Below are 19,248 nucleotides of genomic sequence, written 5' to 3' on the forward strand. Positions count from 1 at the left end.
CTCTAAGATGAAAACAGGCCATGAGTCCCAGCACATGAAGTCCGCCTACGCCCCTTGTTGATAAATGGCGCCCGCGGCCAAAGTGAAGAGAAGCCTGATTAAAAGCGATGGCGAACACTTCCCATTCAAAGCAGGATGGATGGAGGTTGCACTACCTCTTTCCTTCTCCACTTTCTTCCCATGGGGAATAACTAATGCCCTGACACCGCAAGACTGTCACAGTATCACAGTCACCTCGCTCTAGTCGAGAAAATCAGTCTAAAAAGCGGTGGGACACTTATTGACGGGAGAATACAAGAGAGATCACTATTGAGCTCAACGTTCACTTAATATGTGGATGGTTACAAAACCTGAGCTATTCGTCACACTCGCCTCATTTAACCTACTGTATGACCTGCCAATCTCCACAAACCACTCTCTGGCCCAGTATCAAACTCAAACTGTGGATCATGATTAGGTTGCTGGCTCTTGTAGGGCAATAGTTATCAAACCTTTTCATGTCAAGGGCCCCCAAATTTATATCATTTGGCCACGGACCCACATCTGAAAATGTTTTGTGCCAGGGACAAGATGTTTTTTTTTCAAGATGTTTTGAAAATAGTAGATCTGTATTTTGAAATAGCTGATGTATATAGGGTTAAAGTGGTTAAACAAATGTTGCCGGGGAACACCTGGAACCCCTTCAAGGAAAGACCCCTGGACCCCACTTTGATAACCACTGCTGTGGGGGTTGTGGGATACAAGGTGCATGACAGATCTCTCCCTCCATTGGTCATAGCATGCTTCCACGGCCCTGGCCTCATCATCAGTCATTTGGCTGATGCTCCATGTGACGCAATGGGACCTCCAGGGCTGTCTTCAACAGATGGCATGTTGTCAAAGCCCTGGGAGACCGCTGTCCAACATGCTTTGCCTGACCCCAAACTAGAGCTGGGCAATTAACCGAAAATAGATTGAAACCGACAACTAATAACCGGGGGTTCTATTTTATGTATTGCTTATATAAAAAATGCTAATAGATTTTTTTAAACTCAATTAGTTTATAGTACAGGGCTTAAGTGTAACCACTTAAGCCCTGTATTATACTTTGTTGTACAATGGTGTCATGGAAAAATAGCGGAAATGGCTGATCCACAAGCTCAAAATGCGCCGGGATTCACTTTTTTTATCGTTCATTAATCGTGAACGAGGCAAAAGTTTCAAATAATCGTGATATTGATTTGAAGTCATATCACTCAGCCCTACCCCCAAACCACTGTCTGTTTGATGACTGACAGTCCACTGCTATGTCTGCGCATGCGTGTCTAGAATTTTACTGAGTCTGTTTACTTTTGTGCACACACACATGCAAACATGTACTACATGTAACCAGGGATGTGCCCTTCTTTACACCTGTAAACCTGTGATGTTACAATAAAGTTTATTCTGTTTCGCTGTATGTAGGCCTATGCATTTGTAAGTCTTTCTGTGTGTGTGTGTGTGTGTGTGTGTGTGTGTGTGTGTGTGTGTGTGTGTGCGTGCGTGTGTGTGCGTGTGTGCGTGCGTGCGTGCGTGCGTGCGTGCGTGCGTGCGTGCGTGCGTGCGTGCGTGCGTGCGTGCGTGCGTGCGTGCGTGCGTGCGTGCGTGTCTAAGGTCCTCTCCGCAGTCAGCAGTCTTAAAAATAACAAAAGCCCTGGCCCTGATGGACTTCAAGCTGAGATCCTCAAGAATCCTCAGTTCAGCTATCTCGGCAGCATACTGACACCCTCCTGCCAAATTGATGATGACATCTAGGCCCGTATCAACCAAGTCTCTATGCCTTTGGCAGACTGCACTCCCGTGTGAAAACAACCACCTAAGAACACCAACGTGTCTACACTGCTATATGGGTCAGAAGCCTGGACTGTCTATCGGCGTCACATCAGACGCCTTGATGCATTTACCATCAGAAGCCTCCAACACATCCTTGACTCACTGAGGCAACCTTAGCAAAGAGGCAACTCAGGTGGGTTGGCCATGGCATCTGGATGCCTGGCTGCCGTTTCCCCCGTCAGGTGCTTTATGGACAGATATTGTCAGCCAGCAGGAAGCCCGGTGGTCCAAAGCTACGGTATAAAGACCAGCTGAAACAGACTCTAAAGAGATGCAACATCAAGCCCAACGACCTGGAGTCAGCTGCAGCTAATCGGCCACACTGGCGTTCTTTATGCCACGAAGGGGTCACACACCTTGAGGAGAAACGCATCCAGCATGCTGATCCAGTACCATCTCAGCCTCCTGATCCAGGCCTCGCATGTCCTAACTGTGGCAGGATATGTGGTTCCAGAATCAGGCCTCATAGTTATCTACAGTGGCATCTCTGCCAGCAAAGATAACCACTGACAAACCCATCACATCACAAGGAAGCTACGTCATCTTCGACTACGATGGACTACCAAGGAGGGAAGGAGTGTGTGCGTGCCTGCCTGTCTGCCTGCTTGCGTGTGTGCCTGCGTGCGTGCGTGTCCAAATGGCATGCATGGACCCTTACAGGAAACCCAAATGATGTTAGTGTGAAGACAGAGCTTATTTTTATTCCTCTTTTCATTTTCTAGCAGTCATCTAAGTGTTTGTGACAGACATACTGCACTTTAGCTGGATCCCGGGTCACAAAAAGTACCATGTCTAGCTTTGAATAGTGTATTTTAATGCAATACTTACTTTGATTTATACTTTTTAATAGTGCTTATAAAATATGTGTTTGCAAAATATTAGGTGACATTCATATCCACATAAAGCAGGTACAATGTTTGATTCCTCACTGATGATGTGATTTCCCTTGGAAAACTTTTGTCATGAAGGGGAAGTGCAGCTTGATGTAAAAATAAAAATGTGGGGTAATGAGTATTTTTCTGCATTCATTGTTCAAAATGGGGTGTGACTTGTAGAAGGTGGGTATTCCTCAGTGGGGGAAAGTACATTTAGTCAAGTACTGTACTTAAGTAAAATGTTGGCGTATTTTTACTTTACTTGAGTAGGCCTACTTCCAATTTTCAATAATTTTACTTCTACTCCACTACATCTCAGAGGCAAATATTGTACTTTTCCTCCACTACAATTATTTGACAATTTTAGTTACCAGTTAATTTGTAGATTTTGATTATTATTACAAAACCACTTCAGACCTATAAGATATACCTTGGCCATTTTTAAATAGCTGATCTACAAGTTCACAATGCCTCGCATTAGCTATTTTCAAAAGATTTGTATACATTTGAAAACTTGTGAAATGGGACATTCTGCATAATGAGTACTTTCTACTTTTGGTACTTCAAGTACATTTTGATGCTAATACTTTTGTACTTTTCTTTAATTTTAAGTACATTTTTAATTCCGGAGTTTCACTTGTAACAGAGTATTTTTTACATTGCAGTATTGATACTTTTACTTAAGTAAGAAATGTGAGTACTTTTTCCACCACTGGTATTCCTATCGTTTTTGCAGACTCAGTGTAGATGGAACTGTTCATGATACCCGATATGGTGGGTAACATATCCAACTCTTGCTCATGCAGTATATAGTTAGAATCATTCCCTGGGGTTATTCTAATTTACTTTGGGTACAATAAAAGCCATGTTTGTTATGACAAGACTTGACACATTTCCTCAGTAGAGGAGATCATCTGAGTAATCAGATTACCTCATTTGAACTTTAACCATGATGTGAATCTAACTGCAGCTACTATAGTTTCACTGACTTAAACAAAGCCTGATGCTATCTAAAACAGCAGTAATTACCTTACAAAGCCTCTTTGAACCCTAACACATGTATAGGCTATATTAACTTTACAATTATACATACATGATAAATCATAAATATAAAAAATATATTACATTAATTATATATATTATATAAGAATTTTAAATTAAGTTTACAGCACATCCACCGACAAACATTAGACTGCCTTGAAAGATTAAAAAACAAAGTGTGACTTTAAATTATCAGTCAACACAAGATGCATCGAAATAACATGTGATCTTGCAAAACATTTAAAAAGATGCTTTATTACAAGCTCTAAAACATTCAGAAATATTATTATTAATATACTTACAATGCATGAAAGTGATAAAGTAAGCGAGGATGGGAAGACTCCGACGCATTTTTTCGGCATCATTTGGTCCAAATGAGTTTTTTCACTGGTATAAAACACTCAGGAGAATAGAAATGAGTGCTCTTCTGGAGCAGAGGAGGAGACCATCGGGTCCGGCTGTGATCCACATAAGCGCGCAGTTTACCCGGGCTGAGAGACTCTGAAACACATTCTACTGAAGAGCGTCTCTCCCGATTCAATGAACATTATACATTGTTGCAATGCAATTGGTGACCTATCGCATACGGTGACTCCAGAGGACGCTGTTTGTTTCCTCTCTCAACGGTGGGATGAATTGCCGAATAAAAGTTTTACAACTTGACAATGGGTCTTACGTCTTAGTCTACTTCTACTCTAGACTCTAGCTGTCGTCTCCATTTCCTCCCACAAAGTGACATCAGAAGTTGAACATAATGACCTATAATCACTACCATATTTTCACAGCAAATACATCGACCTCTGGAATGTCTGTGTAGCAGGGAGAATAGTTGGGGTTGAGAATATAGGCTATGCGTACGGTAGGTATACAGCATGTGTGTGTGTGTGTGTGTGTGTGTGTGTGTGTGTGTGTGTGTGTGTGTGTGTGCGTGTGCGTGTGCGCGTGCGCGTGTGTGTGTGCGTGCGTGCGTGCGTGCCTGTCTGTCTGTGTCTGTCTGCCTGCGTGCGTGCGTGCGTGCGTGCGTGCGTGCGTGTGGGTGTGTGATTTATACAGTCAAGTCAGTCACTTGGGTGATAGTATTGGTAAAGTAAAAGAGGCCAAAATGAAAGCTTTCAGCACCATGGACAGCTCACAGCTCTGACACACAGTAATGTAAATGGACAGTCAATCCATTTTTGTTTTCACTGAAAGGTGTGAAAAAGGTACCTGAATGGAGCCTCCAACCTATTTACTGTATAGTCTATGATGAATAGAGAAAATAGCCTGTGTCTATAGACTGATCTATTTTCACTATTATGAATTTATTTTTAATTTATTGACAATTCCTGAAAATCCTTGGACTCTTTTGTTAAATTAGTTTGGACATTATTATGTAGGCACAGATAAACACATCTGTGCCTAACTGCATTTTCTAGTCGAGTTGAGGCATTACATTTTGTTTGACTCGGTTCCACAGATAAATATTTGATCACCATATATGCAAATGTATAGTAATTGCGTTGCGAGGCGTTGTGAGCTTGTAGATCTGCTATTTCCATTTTTACCTCTTCCTTATATTATTTGACAATTTAGCCAATGTTTGACCAGTAGTTTGATGATTACTTTTGATGCAGTATAGGCTAATGGTATTTTTCTTTTCTTTCTTCCTTTTTTTTAGGTATTAAAAAGGTCTTAAAAGTCCTTAAATTTATGACACTTAAATGTCATCTGGGGACGCCCCCAAAATCATGTGGGGACCCCCCTGGGGATCCCGACCCACAGGTTGAGAACCACTGCTCCAACACATAATAGATCACTGAGACTTGTGATTACCTGGTAACGTTGTTGGGGATGCTGAAGGGTGTGTTGGTAAATTATTGTGCAGATGCAGACAGCAGTGAATTTAGTGGGGTGAAGACTAGTCCATCTCATGGGAGTGCAATCTCAGCACAGTAGATTTACAGTCACCACACTGCTTACACCCTCATTATTATGCCCAATGTATGACCTGTATGAACACACTCAATGGACACGTTCACACTGTTACCTGAAGTAGGCTTTTTTATTATCAGGAAGATAATCCTCCTCCTCCTGCCAGAAAGTCATTGCAGCTCCTACCTGGTCACTGGAAGGTATTTGTATCTGCATCAGAATGATTTGGTTTCATTCTTGGGGGTTATATTTCAAACAGTATAGCCCAATCAGACCAATATTATACCTGTAAAAGGCCATACTGTATATGACATAAAAAGCAGCTTTCCTCCTGCCAGAAAGTGATTGCAGCTCCTACCTGGTCACTGGAAGGTATTTTCTGCATCAGAATGGCTTGGTTTCATTCTTGGGTTTTATATTTTAAACAATATTGGGGCGAGTACCTGTAAATGTGGGCCAGTTGTGATACCCTTATCGTATTTTTCATATCTTTTCTGGTAGATCCAGTGACCACTTGGAAAGACAAGTTGGTGATCAAGGAAGAACGTTGACAGCAAGTAAAGACTGCTGAAATTTAAGAAAGACCAGAGGCAGGGTGTGGAGTCTTGGCAGGCCAAAGCGCATCCTCCGTGAGGAGGAATCCACCATTACTCGCTAGGGAAAGGTACATTACAAGATACCCCCGGGTTTGGGCGAGAGTGGGGGAGGATGATCGAACAGGACAGACCAATGTTATGACCACCCATGACGGACAATCGACTACAGAACAGCTAAGCGATTCAACCCAGGTCTGCAGATGTGGGAATGTAAGGGACCAGAGTTGGTCGGCAAGAGAGACACCAGGACAAGTGTGTAGTTTCTTTAAAATGACTTTTTTTATCTTTTCTTTTTCCAATAAATATAAGACATTCATTCTGGCCCAAAACAAATGAAAACAATACACAGGACTGAACTTGACATCAAGACTGAACTAACCAAATGAGACATGAGGGTAGTGGGTGATCAGACCACTCTTGACACAAAGGGGAAGACAAAGAATAACATTTAAACAGACTACAAATATCTACAACATAATCCACTACAGCACTAACTCATATTAAATAAAGAAATTACATACAACTGAAATGCCAATACATTTTCATACGTGTAGTAATACATTCAAACTTATAATAAATCCCTGCCCCTCCCCTTATGCACAGGGGACATGGTGCAGTCCAATTACTAATCAGCTCCTTATAAGCACCTGTGAAGCAGCTAGGCCTTTGCATGGCCAGCAATCTAAACTTCAACACTCCTCAGAACTGATAACTCAACAAAACAAAATAAACTTAAATACCAATTAAATTACTCCTGATAAAACAACTTGACCCAAACAAAAGAACTTAATGGATGTACCCTCCAGTCAGTAACTTTATCATCAAACTTGCAATAAACAGTATGTCCTTTAACCGGTTGTGTGTAGTCCTTTATGCATGTAGTATGTAGTTTGCTGAAAATAAATATAAACTAAATTAATAAAACAAAAAATACAAGTGTCCACCATGTTTTACCAACTTTGTGTGTCAGCTGGTGTGGCCATCACAGGGAAGATATGCAAAAATGAGAAGGGTCTGAAGATTCACCATGGGGAATGCTTGCAACCTTAAAGTAATATGCAATGCACATGGCAACCTGATGGAGGAGAGGCCGGATCAGGACACAAACCACAGTCCCCAGAATCTCCAGGCAAATGATGAAGAGGGGGGCAGGAGCAGCATAGCTGGTGTAACGGAGGCAGCAAGGCACCAGAGTGAGAGGGAAGTCACTCACCATACCAGACGACCTGGTCGCAATACTTGTGTCTATAAATGTGCAAATCCCTATACCTATGTCTGTCTGTGTGTCCGTCTGTCTGTGTCCCTTTTATGCCCATATATGGAGATCCCTGATGTAATCAATATGACGTCATAAAACTGATGTCATAGACTGGCCTCCAAGTACTATGATAATGGCTACTGCAACAGGAATCTGACAACGGGGACAACTGGTGTTGCATAACCGAAGGGGCATGCATCTCCAAATAGTTTTTAATGACAAGCAGTAAGTTAGCAATATGTTTTATTCATTACAAAAGTTCCGGATTGCAGCTTTAACCTCATCAGCCTCCGTTTTTTCCACAAGTCTTCACTCTATCAGTAAGAGTCAGGAGGTTCTGGTGATTAGAGTCACTGTGCCGTGACTGAATGGGCCCCTTTTCAATCCCTCACTGGCAGCACTGACACATTTCCTATGGAAGTGTCCTTGAGAGAGATACAGACTCTGTATCTGTGTACTCATTAGCCACTTTTATACAAAGATCCCACAACAAAGAGCCGTCATTACTGCCAGCTTTGCTTTTTTACACAGAACCAGTGGTGAAGAAAGTACTCAACACCATACTAGAGTATAGATACTCATGGTCAAATGTTGCTCAACCACAACTAAAAGTTGCACTGTCAAATCTGTACTTAAGTTAAAGTACTGGAGCACTTGCTTTAAAAAATACTCAAATATTCAAAAGGACAGGCTTTTAGAAATACTTAGGTATTCAAAAGTACAATCACTGTCCTGCCTTCTGTGCCTTATTTTTTTCATTGGAGTAGCCAATTATTTTTTACCCCTTTTTCTCCCCAATGTAGTCATTATGCCAATTGATTCCTCCACACAAACATTTCTGTGTCGGCACTGCTGTCATATCCTACTGACTCACCTGCCAGTGAAAACCCCCCACTAGGAGGACGTAGTGCCTTCGTCTCACTCCTCCCGCTCAACACTCCCCCGTACACAGGCCAATTGTGTAGACGCTCGACAAAGCCGGATGCACCATAGTGGATTCGAACCCACAGCCTCCGTGATGGTGAGCAGGGACTTATCCACTGCACCACCCGAGTTACCTGCGTGCTGTGCCTTTTACACAGATGTTAATTCGGCTCTGTGACTACCTCTGCCACTGGAGACGGCACAACGATGCTCCCCCAGGAGTACTTTGATTCTTACAGTACAACAATGTAAAAAAAAAGTCTATATTTGTCTGATCACACATCTGCTGCAATAAAACTTTTACAATCATGAGTTGTGAAGCAGTCTAAAAAATGAGTCATGAGCCAGTTAATTCCGCAAATGGCTCCCTTCTTCGTTATATTACGAAGTGCAATTGGTGAAATATTCTATCTCAGCAATATCATTTCTTACTGCAGAGCAAGGGGGTTCGTTTGGGGTTTGGTTTAGAGCCAACGATCCCATCCCTAATCATATAGCTGTCAGTCCAAGTTATTGTCACATGTCTGAACTACAGCATCACTTCCACTTTATTTTGTGTCTTTCCAGCTGGTTTAGGTATTCAGTAAATTTGTGTTTATTGGATGGATGGATGGATGGATGGATGGATGGATGGATGGATGGATGGCAAAAACTGTTATAACCAAAAATACAGAACCAAAACCAACTCAAATAATTGAGAAGCAGGTATATTTATATACATTCGTTGTACAATAGTAGCATACCAAAAAAAGTAAAAATAGAAAATTCAGTATTTTTTTAAATAGTCGTTGAGGCAAAAGTTTGAAATAATCTTGATAATGATTTGAAGTCATATCACTCAGCCCTCAGTCCACCTATGCCTAAAACCCAGGTCACACATTTGCACAAGACGCATCTGAAACGCAAGCCGAGGCGTTAGACCCCTCAGTTTCCCATGATGTCTTGTGGGTAGTCCCGGTAGGCCGGATGCACCACGGTGGACTTGAACCCACAACTTCCGCAGTGGTGGGTAGACACTTTACCACTGCGCCACCCAAGCGCCATCTGGGGAAGGATGTAAGAACATTTATGCAGCATTAAAAGTGCCCAAGAACAGTAGTTTCCATCATTCTCAAATGAAAGAAGTTTGGAACCACAACCTGGCCGCCCAGCCACACAATAATCGGGGACAAAGATAACCAAGAACCCAGTGTTCACTTGAATGAGATCCAGAGTACCTTTTTGGAGATAACCTTACAGAAGGACAACCATTACTAATCAGGCCCTTATGGTAGAGTGGCCAGACGGAGGCCATTCCTCACTGAAAAGGTACATGACAGGCCTGCTGGGAGTTTGCCAAAAGGCACCTGAATGACCCTCAGACAATGAGAAGCAAAATCCTCTGGTCTGATGAAACAAAGACTGAACTACTTCTATTTGCCCACAATTCCCAATGGTGTGTATGGAGGAAACCAGACACTGGGCATCGCCTAGTTATACCATCCCAACAGCATCATGCTGTGGACATGTTTTTTTCTGTGACAGGGATTGGAATACTAGACATGATAAAGGGAAAGATGTATGCAGGAACTGGTCTAGTGAACTGCACCTTAAGAACACACCTGCTGCTGATTCTAGTATAGGACCACAATAGAAACAAGTCCCCAGAACTTTTTTGTGTTTATCCTTTTAGCTCAAATGTCTGACTGTACCATGTGCTGTTGACATTTCTGTCTAATAAAGTATTCAATCAATCAATCAATCAATTCTAATTCTGAAAAAACATGCAGGCTGGGTTGAAGGTTTACATTTGAAGAAGACCAATGGCCCAAAGCATACCGCCAAGAAGACCATAGTGGGAAAACTCTGTAAAAGTAGGGAACTGTGGAGAGAGCTGAAAATAATGGCTGTGTACCAACGCTCAATAGTAAAAAATAATTATAAAAAAATACCATTATTTTGTTATGTTGATTTGTCATTTGTCCAGCACCTGGACTAAAGATTGGATGTGCATGCACTATCTCTTTTGTGTACCAACGCTCCCTGTCCAACCTGGCTGCGCTTGAATGATTCTGCCAAGATGAACAGGAGAAACGTCCAAAAGAAAGGTGTGCCAAGCTTTTATGATCATTCCCCAAGAAGATGCGGGGCTGTCATTTCTGCCGGATGTGGTTTAATCAAGTACTAAGTGAAGGGTCTGAATACTTATTTAAATGGGATATTTCAGTCTTTTTTTTATTTTTTTATAAATCTTTGTTGTGTTTCCATTTTTAATACATTTAAAAGTATTGTGGAATATTGTGTGTAGTGTTGAGAGAAAAGAAAATCAATTTTAAAGCTGCACTACGTATGTAACATTCCTCTTCTACCCCGGACCCGGGTCTCCTGCACAAGTGCTGACATTTTTACCATTGAGCTAATAGCCTGGCTGCTTGCTCAGGGGATAAATTGAATCTTGACCACCAGGTCAGAATTCTTGTTTCAAACCAGAAACAGAATTGTACTGTATGTCAAAGAAAGGTCATGTCTCACCTAGACACAGGATCTAAATGTCTCAATAGAAGAGCAGAATGCGACCACCCCAATTGTATAAGTTATATTGTATAACATACTCTACCATACAGATTGGACAAAATTAAATTTTATACATAAAAAGAAAGTTACATAGTGACCTGAAAGGGTCTAAAAGCTTTCTGTATGCATTATAGATGACAAATCATTTTATACCTGTCAGGTACCTGTCAGTCACACTGACATTTCTGTGTAGCCAATAGCCATTGTGACAGAGAGGCTCTACCTGATAAAACATTTTTAATGTGTCTTTCACAGGAAGAGCCATTTGCCTGGCAGTGTTCTTTCATAATGATCACACCACTTTCAGGGACTCGAGACACAAAACTATCAAGGTGAATTAAGATGTTTATTACGCTTTATATGGTCCTCAAAGACAAAGCCCAGACTGAAAGTCTCTCTGTCCTCTCTGAATGGAGTGTTATTTTTACATTCAAGGGTGTTAGAGTCACATACACATAAAATAAAGCCGGTAGTAGCATTATACAGCAGACATTGAAATTCTAGATTCCCAAATGTGATACACACACATAGCTTACTCATACATAGCCGCGGGAATTTGTTTTGACCGGGGGGTGTGGGTTGAGGAGCGCAAGAAAAATAGGCCTATTTTCTTTTATTACCCTACCTCAGTCACCTCATTATTTATAAGAATAACGTGTCAGATTCCTTTTGCATCAATATTCATTTATTGTCCTAGGTGAGGACGTGAGGGGGTGCGGTATAGGGGTGGGGGCCGCACCCTCAGCACCCCTAGTTCCTGCGGCTATGTACTCTTATGACATTCATTTATTACATATTACATGCTTAAAGGGCAAGAGGTTAGAGGTAGAGGTTTGGGTTGTGTGGTTACCTTGCCATGATGTAACTCCAAAGGTGGACAAGAAATAAAAAATAATTGCTCCATTGATTAGAAATTGATAATTCAAAAGATGCTCCTCATTGACTTACATTGTACGGTAAAACAGCTCTCAAAGTCACTCTATTAGCACGTAAACTAACACAAACGAAGCTGATTCAGACAATATAGAACATCACCAAACCCAGTACTGTTTGCTGTTTTAATAAAAATGTCAACTTCCTGCTGATTTTACTATTTGAAGATCCAGATCCGTGGTCCAGTCCGGGTTTTCTTCTTAATAAAAATAGCTAAATCAATCACATTTGTATTAAAAAAAAAAACAGTACTGGGTTTTTTGATGTGCTATATTGTCTGAATCAACTTTGTTTGCGTTTGTTTATGTCCTAAAAGAGTGACTTTGAGAGCTGTTTTACAGTACAATGTAAGTCAATGAGGAGCATATTTTGAATTATCAATTTCTTATCAATGGAGAAATTATTTCTTGTCCACCTTTGGAGTTACATCATTTATTGACAAACTATGAGAAGAGAATCTTTTTCAAAGACCTTGGGAAGTATCACGTATAGCTTTATAAATGTATCAGCCTTGTTTGATGTCACTGCTATTTGCGGTAGGCCTAATCAGTGAGATGCATCTAGTCATAAAACTCAGTTTGAACAGAGAAAAGGCGGGGCAAACGCTGTGTACATATTTCACTGCAAGGGTTAAGTAGAGCTAAATGGTGTCAATACAAGAACCGAAGAACACCAATTGGTTCCATATATCTTTTAGTACCATTTGACAGCTTTTATGCACTTCATGTGGACTACCGGCAATAAACTAATGCCTCAGTCTGTGCAGTATGCTTGGACTATGCTGTTGTTCTTTCTCATTCTAATGAAGTGATATAAATCCTGTATGGTTTTAATTTTACAATGAATCTTTATGGCTAGATGTTGTTAATTTTCTTTTCTTCTTTTTTTTCATTAAGTTTGCACTTAGATTAAATTAAAGGGATAATATATCTAAATACTGAATCAAGCAACTTAAAAACTGTCCTGGGTGCTCACAAAAGCCTGAGTAGACGTTACAATGACCCCAAACATGTTTGAAAGTGAAATATCCCTTTAACACTGAGGATTTTACTGTATAGATTGGGATCCCAGAGGGGTCTGTGGCCTATAATTCATATCAAACCTGGGGTCCGTGAAATTAAAAAAGGTTGAGAATCACCGCATTTGACCAAATTACGATGCTTTACATGAGATGATACAGTTATTCAAAGTAACAATAAGCAAAACAGTTGAATATGCTCAAATTAACATCTGGCAAACAACAATGGGTAAGCAATGTAGTGTCTCAAGTGTCCTCAAAACTACCTGTGGTTTTTAATGTCATTCTCTGTGCTGTACAGTCAATTGGTGAAATACATACAATACAAGAGCTCTGATGTTTACCTGGTATCCTAGTTACTTCGTAGCACGTCATTAATTCATTTGTACACGACCATCTTGTTGTTTGTTGCAAAATGGCAACATTTTAAATTGTAAAAGAGTAACAACAATAATTTCATACTGTAGAATATTGCCCCATGTCAGTTAAAAGGCAGATTTCTATACTGTATGTCCTGACCGGACTGATAAGATGTGTGCAGTGATGCTGTGGTCTGACTTGGATGCACTCTTAGGTTATCAGTGAGTTAACAGCCCTCACTTCCTTGGCTCACATTCGTACACCATTTTAATCAAGTACATTCTGGAGGGGAGCCAGCTAGCCTGAACTTTCACTGCACAGTGCACACCATAAAAACGGAAAATAGCTCAGAAAACAGATGGGGAGCAGAGCTTATAGACAGTTATACTTTATATTTAGGTAGATCATAGCAGCTTTATCACACATTGTGAATTTGACAAAGTCAAAAAACGTGCACACTACACTACACTACACTACACACAAAATTGTTGGCAACCTCCATGTGATGGTCATCTGTCCATTATTTCTTTACTTGATTAAGGCAATGCTGTTGAAATATTCTTCTTCATAAGCTTTATCATTTTGCATTGGACCTATATGCAGCTGCTCTTTCATTCTTCCTAGAGGGGAGGATGTAAACCAGTGGTTCTCAAAAACATTTCATGTCAAGGAGCAAGTGGATATGTATTTAGCTGCAGACCCTCATCTGAAAAGATTTTGTGACAGGACCCCCAGAAGAGAAGATTTGTGTAAAACAAAAAATGTAATATATATATATATATATATATATATATATATATATATATATATATATATATATATATATATATATATATATATATATATATATATATATATATATTTCCAAATCTTTCAAAAATAGCTGATCGTTTTTGAATAACCAAAGTATCAAATAGGGTTAAAGTGGTTAAACTGAAGTGACGCTATTAGCAAATGTTGCTGGGGAGTGGGGACCCCTTGGAAACCCTTCAAGGACCCCTGGGGATTCCTGGACCCCAGAACCATTGCTTAGAGACAATCAGTCAGCTCAACAGCATGACTGGTGTTATTGTTATCGTGTATTTGGAGTAGTTCACTTAGTTTAGCATTTGTTTGCACATATGATTTGTAAAGCACAGTGAGTACAAATTATAGAGCTTGAGGGAAAATAATCAAATAGAAAAAAAAACTAAAATAAATAAAAAACAGGGAAATGAAAATAAATTACCATAACATTTTACGGGAAACAAAATCAAAGGGAAAAGGGAGATAATCCTGTACCCTGTCACGGCCAATCAGCCAGGTGGCACTCTGGCACAGCCTCTTGACAAACGGCCCAGTCTCCGCATTATGAAAGACAGAGTTTATGGGTAAGTGTCACACAGGGGCCATGTATGACAGACTGAAGGTGGGATGCGCTGACAGTGATGAGAAAGAGTGTGTGCGGGGAAGGCACAGGACAGGTGATTTTTCTGAATGCCAGGGATGCCTGATAGAAGAAAGATGGCTAATCAAAGAATTGCTGCTGCTGCAGTACCATGTTGCACCGCTGCAGTCCTGCCCTGTGAGGGGCATATATCAAGTAGGCAGTTCATTACCTGGAGTGCTTGGCTCCCATAGCAGACAGTCTCAAACCTCATGTGAAGATATCGATTTCCTACCATCCACTGGTTGCAGGAGGGCGACAGTCTCATTGCTCCACATGTAATGTTTCAGTGTGCTGCCATAATCTATGGATACATACTTGCATGAGTGCCTGTGTGTGTGTGTGTGTGTGTGTGTGTGTGTGTGTGTGTGTGTGTGTGTGTGTGTTTTGAGATCTGCCCCAGCCTCAGTGCCTGAACCTTGTAATAAACTTATAGCATCAAACCAGTGAATGTATCATTAACCTATATATGCTAATGCTCCATTGCTCACCACACAGCCCCAACCCCAAACTGGTAGACAATGGAATTACAATAAAAAGCTGTTGAATGTGCATGGGGAAGAGACACAATCTGCAATACTTCATGCTGAGGGAGTGTAAATGATGAATGGTCAGAATAACCCTGCATGGGGGACACCTGCAGACAGGCCAGACCTTTATGTAACCCCCTGACTGTGCTACGCTGTGCCATTCTTCACAGCCCAGCAGTGCATCGCGACGCATTGTGAGCTTGTAGATCGGCTATTTTCAAATGGCCAAAATGTATATAGGGCCGAAGTGGTTAATGTATGTTTTGTAATAATAATCTAAATCTACAAAGTAACTACTCTAGTAACGTAAGTAAAGTTTTCAAATAATTGTAGTGTAGAAAAAGTAAGACATTTGCCTCTGATATGTAGTGGAGTAGCAGTAAAAGTACTGAAAATTGGAAATTCTCCAGTAAAGTAGCATTAAAATACCTCAAAATTTTATGTACAGTACTTGAGTAACTGTACTTAGTTACTTTACACCGCAGCCCAGGGAGAGACTATTGTGAAGCACTGCCTCACAATTCCTGAGGAAATCCATTGGTCTGGAGTGGGCCCTGAGATAGTTAAAGAGCGTGGTTGTCTCAACCATCAAAAACTAAGAGACGGCAAGCAGTGCTAATAGGCACCGTGCAAAACTGTAGTCATGGGTTCCCAGAAGGTGGTATGCCGTTCCCATAGCTTCATTTGAAGGGCTCGGCAGCAGATTTGAACGAGAAATCTACATAAAGTAATTTCTGTTTCCCGTTCAAAACTGCTGCAGAGGGTATGCCCCTTTCGCATGATGGTGCAGCGTATCTTCTGTATGTTGCTAGTGTACTCTGAAGAGAAAGGAATGTAAAGTCAGAACGTTTGTTGTCACATCACAGGTTTACAGGTGTAAAGAAGTGGGTGAAATTCTTATATAGGCAAGCTCTATCATTCATCATTTTCAGGGAAAAGGGGTGTGGTAGAGAGAGGAAGTGCAAGGAGAAAACATAACCAAAGATAATATCTTTGGTTATGTTTTCTCCTTGCACTCCCTCTATGTATACATAAAAAGTGGCAGGTAGGTAAATTACATGAGGCTAGACATCGGTAGGTCCACATTAGGAAGGTAGTCTGCATATAAGGTAAAATCACAGTACAGTGAAATCCATATACTGTGTAGATAATCCACATAGGAAAGTATAGTCCCCACACAAATCCACACAAAGGAAGGTAATCCAACATGGAAAAACAGTCCGTCAAGGAAAGTGTTCCAGTGGCTTACATACTGTAGATTCCGGCACTCTACATTCTAGCATTGAATAAGAAAATATTGATTATTCTGTTTGACAGAGCCTCATCATAAATGTCTCAGTGTAAATTAATATTGCCCACCACAGACATCTTTTATAGATACTCCCGACCTTGGAAAGTAGTTTACAGAAAGTAATCAATCAACATTGGGCTTGTTTTTGCCAAGATATTTGCAATGGGGAATTCAAATGTAGATAAGATTTGAATTATATTTCACTGGGTATAAAAAATTTAATTTTACAAGTTCTCTGGATCAGTGAAGGTTTTAAAATAATGTTCTAGGAAAGTGAATCGTGTGTGTGTGTGTGTGTGTGTGTGTGTGTGTGTGTGTGTGTGTGTGTGTGTGTGTGTGTGTGTGTGTGTGTGTTTGCATATTGTTGCACCTGTCTGCGTGTGCACATGTACTGTATACATGTGTTGTGTGCAATTCTGTATGTATATGAGTGTAATTTGAAAAACAGAACGATCCTCCGCGTTAACACAGCTGTGAAATTGATCCCATTTGTCACTGCTCAGGTTTTCTTTTTTTTACATAGGCACTATTTACTGACATGCATCCCCACAATCACGGCTGACTGGAATCAATTCTTTCTGCCCCAGATGAGATCTTAATGTGCTTGGAAAGGTGTGTCTAAAGCCTCTAGACTATGGGGTCGATTGATGCAAGGACAAATTATGTCTATCTGTAAATCTCTTGTGCTTTTTTGGTCCAAGGGAAAAGACAGGTAACAAAACGAACACAAAACTACTCAAGATGAAAGAAAGAGATCATAGATAGATGTTTGGTAGGTAGGTAGGTAGGTAGGTATAGGCAGGCAGGCAGGCAGGCAGACAGAGACAACTATGTAAGAGACTTCTGAGGATTGCCTGTCTATGTACAACATGTATAACCCATTCTCTCACTTCAGTATGTGCACACAGAGCAAGTGTTTGGAAGGAGAATGAGTTCGCTGAAGTTTACAGAGTGTCATCCTCAGCTGCATGAACAGCACATTTTGATTTAAAGAGAAGTGACAAGTGACTCTGTAAGCCAAGAGATCTCAATTCTTACACCTCAATGGTTACATAGAGACAGGCTGAAAAGACAGAAGAAAGTAGTGTGTTAAATCAGAGTTAAGCAAAACACTCAAAGTCACAGTTGTACATACCAATCTTGTCTACTAGGAATATAAAAAGGATTTGCCTTTCAATAAAACCACATTTGATAGACATACGTATCACCCACATGATTAGAGAGCATTTTATATTTTTGTAATCAGTTATTTCCTGCGTAATCGATAAATAAAACTGACGTGTGTAATATGGAGAGCATTGCATTGGGCGACGCACAGATTGTCTTCTTTAAATAGACTATCATCTTATATAAACACAATTGACACAAGGAATTGACACCCTTCCTTCTGCTGATTATAGGAAAATTAGAATCACAGAGATTTGTTGACAATAATAGAGAGGTGCGTGCCTGGCTGTCTCCACGAATCCATTGCAGCCTGTGCGCTCTTGCGGGTGGTATTAGAAAAAAAAACACCCGCTTTACCAAAGGTGTGTGGGCAGAATAGCAATTTTGGGCAACACTCCCACCACCTTACGTCTAAAATACACTTTTTGGCCAGAAAAGAAAATATTTCACCGGAAGGAAGAATCTGGTCTGTAGAGGGCACTGTGGAGTAACCAAAATCTTTTCTTCCTTCCGGTGAAATGTTGTCTTTTCTGGTCAAAAAGTGTATTTTAACAGTGAGGTGGGGGCTCAGAGTGTTCCCACTTGAGTAGAGTAGGCTTTCAACTCCATAAAACCGTCTTTGTTTTGGTGAGTAGCAAAAGTGTATTTTCTATTTTTACTGCAGACTAGAGGCTGCGCAACCGCGGTGCGAGGGGAAAGAATCGATAGTACCATAGCGTTCATCAGGAGAACGCCTTCTAACGCTATGGACCAGAGCTAGTCCTCAGCTACATACAGTATATGCACTTAGCTGTAGTTTAGGGTTGTAAACTACAGCTAATATGCACTCAAACCACTGAACTTCTCCATGAATTGACTTCTGGTGTAGGCCTACCAGGAAAGATTGTCTCAGAGTTTTGTATGCAACGATTCAGAAAGACATATACAATTATAAAGTGATATTGTTAGTGTTTTTTCATATTTCACAAAATAACCTAATTTTATGAAGAAGGTTTTCTTTCTACCACAAGCTATTTACATGTGTTGTTAGATGTTAGCACCAAAGACACGTTGCAGTTATTGAGTTGAGTTCAAATAAGTAGCTCACTAAAGCACAACTCTGTTACCTACTCAATATTTATACACATTCTCTAGTATGTTATTTTCATGCAAGCAGTCATTTTGTGTGTGCTGTGCGTGTGCGTGTGCGTGTGTGTGTGTGTGTGTGTGTGTCAAATCTTTGAATACTTCATTTTGGGATGTTCCTCTCACAACATCCCGTTTATCGCTGGTGGTTGAAATGCCCACAGGCACCTTTGAAGCTTTCATATAATCAGGCACTCAGGACTCGTTTGAGATAAATAGGAGTATACGGAAAGCTTCAGACATACTGGTGATGGAGTAGTGGGCGAAAGTGTGAACCCTGCTTTTTATTGAACTCTGGAAGCTAACACCTCTCCTGGGGCTCATACACAGGGTCAAAATGGAGACCTGGCCAGATTGGATCAATGCATATAAATGCAGGACATGGAAAT

This window comes from Gymnoscopelus microlampas, assembly GCF_963454915.1.
Source record: "Gymnoscopelus microlampas genome assembly, chromosome: 1".
Classification (NCBI taxonomy): domain Eukaryota; kingdom Metazoa; phylum Chordata; class Actinopteri; order Myctophiformes; family Myctophidae; genus Gymnoscopelus; species Gymnoscopelus microlampas.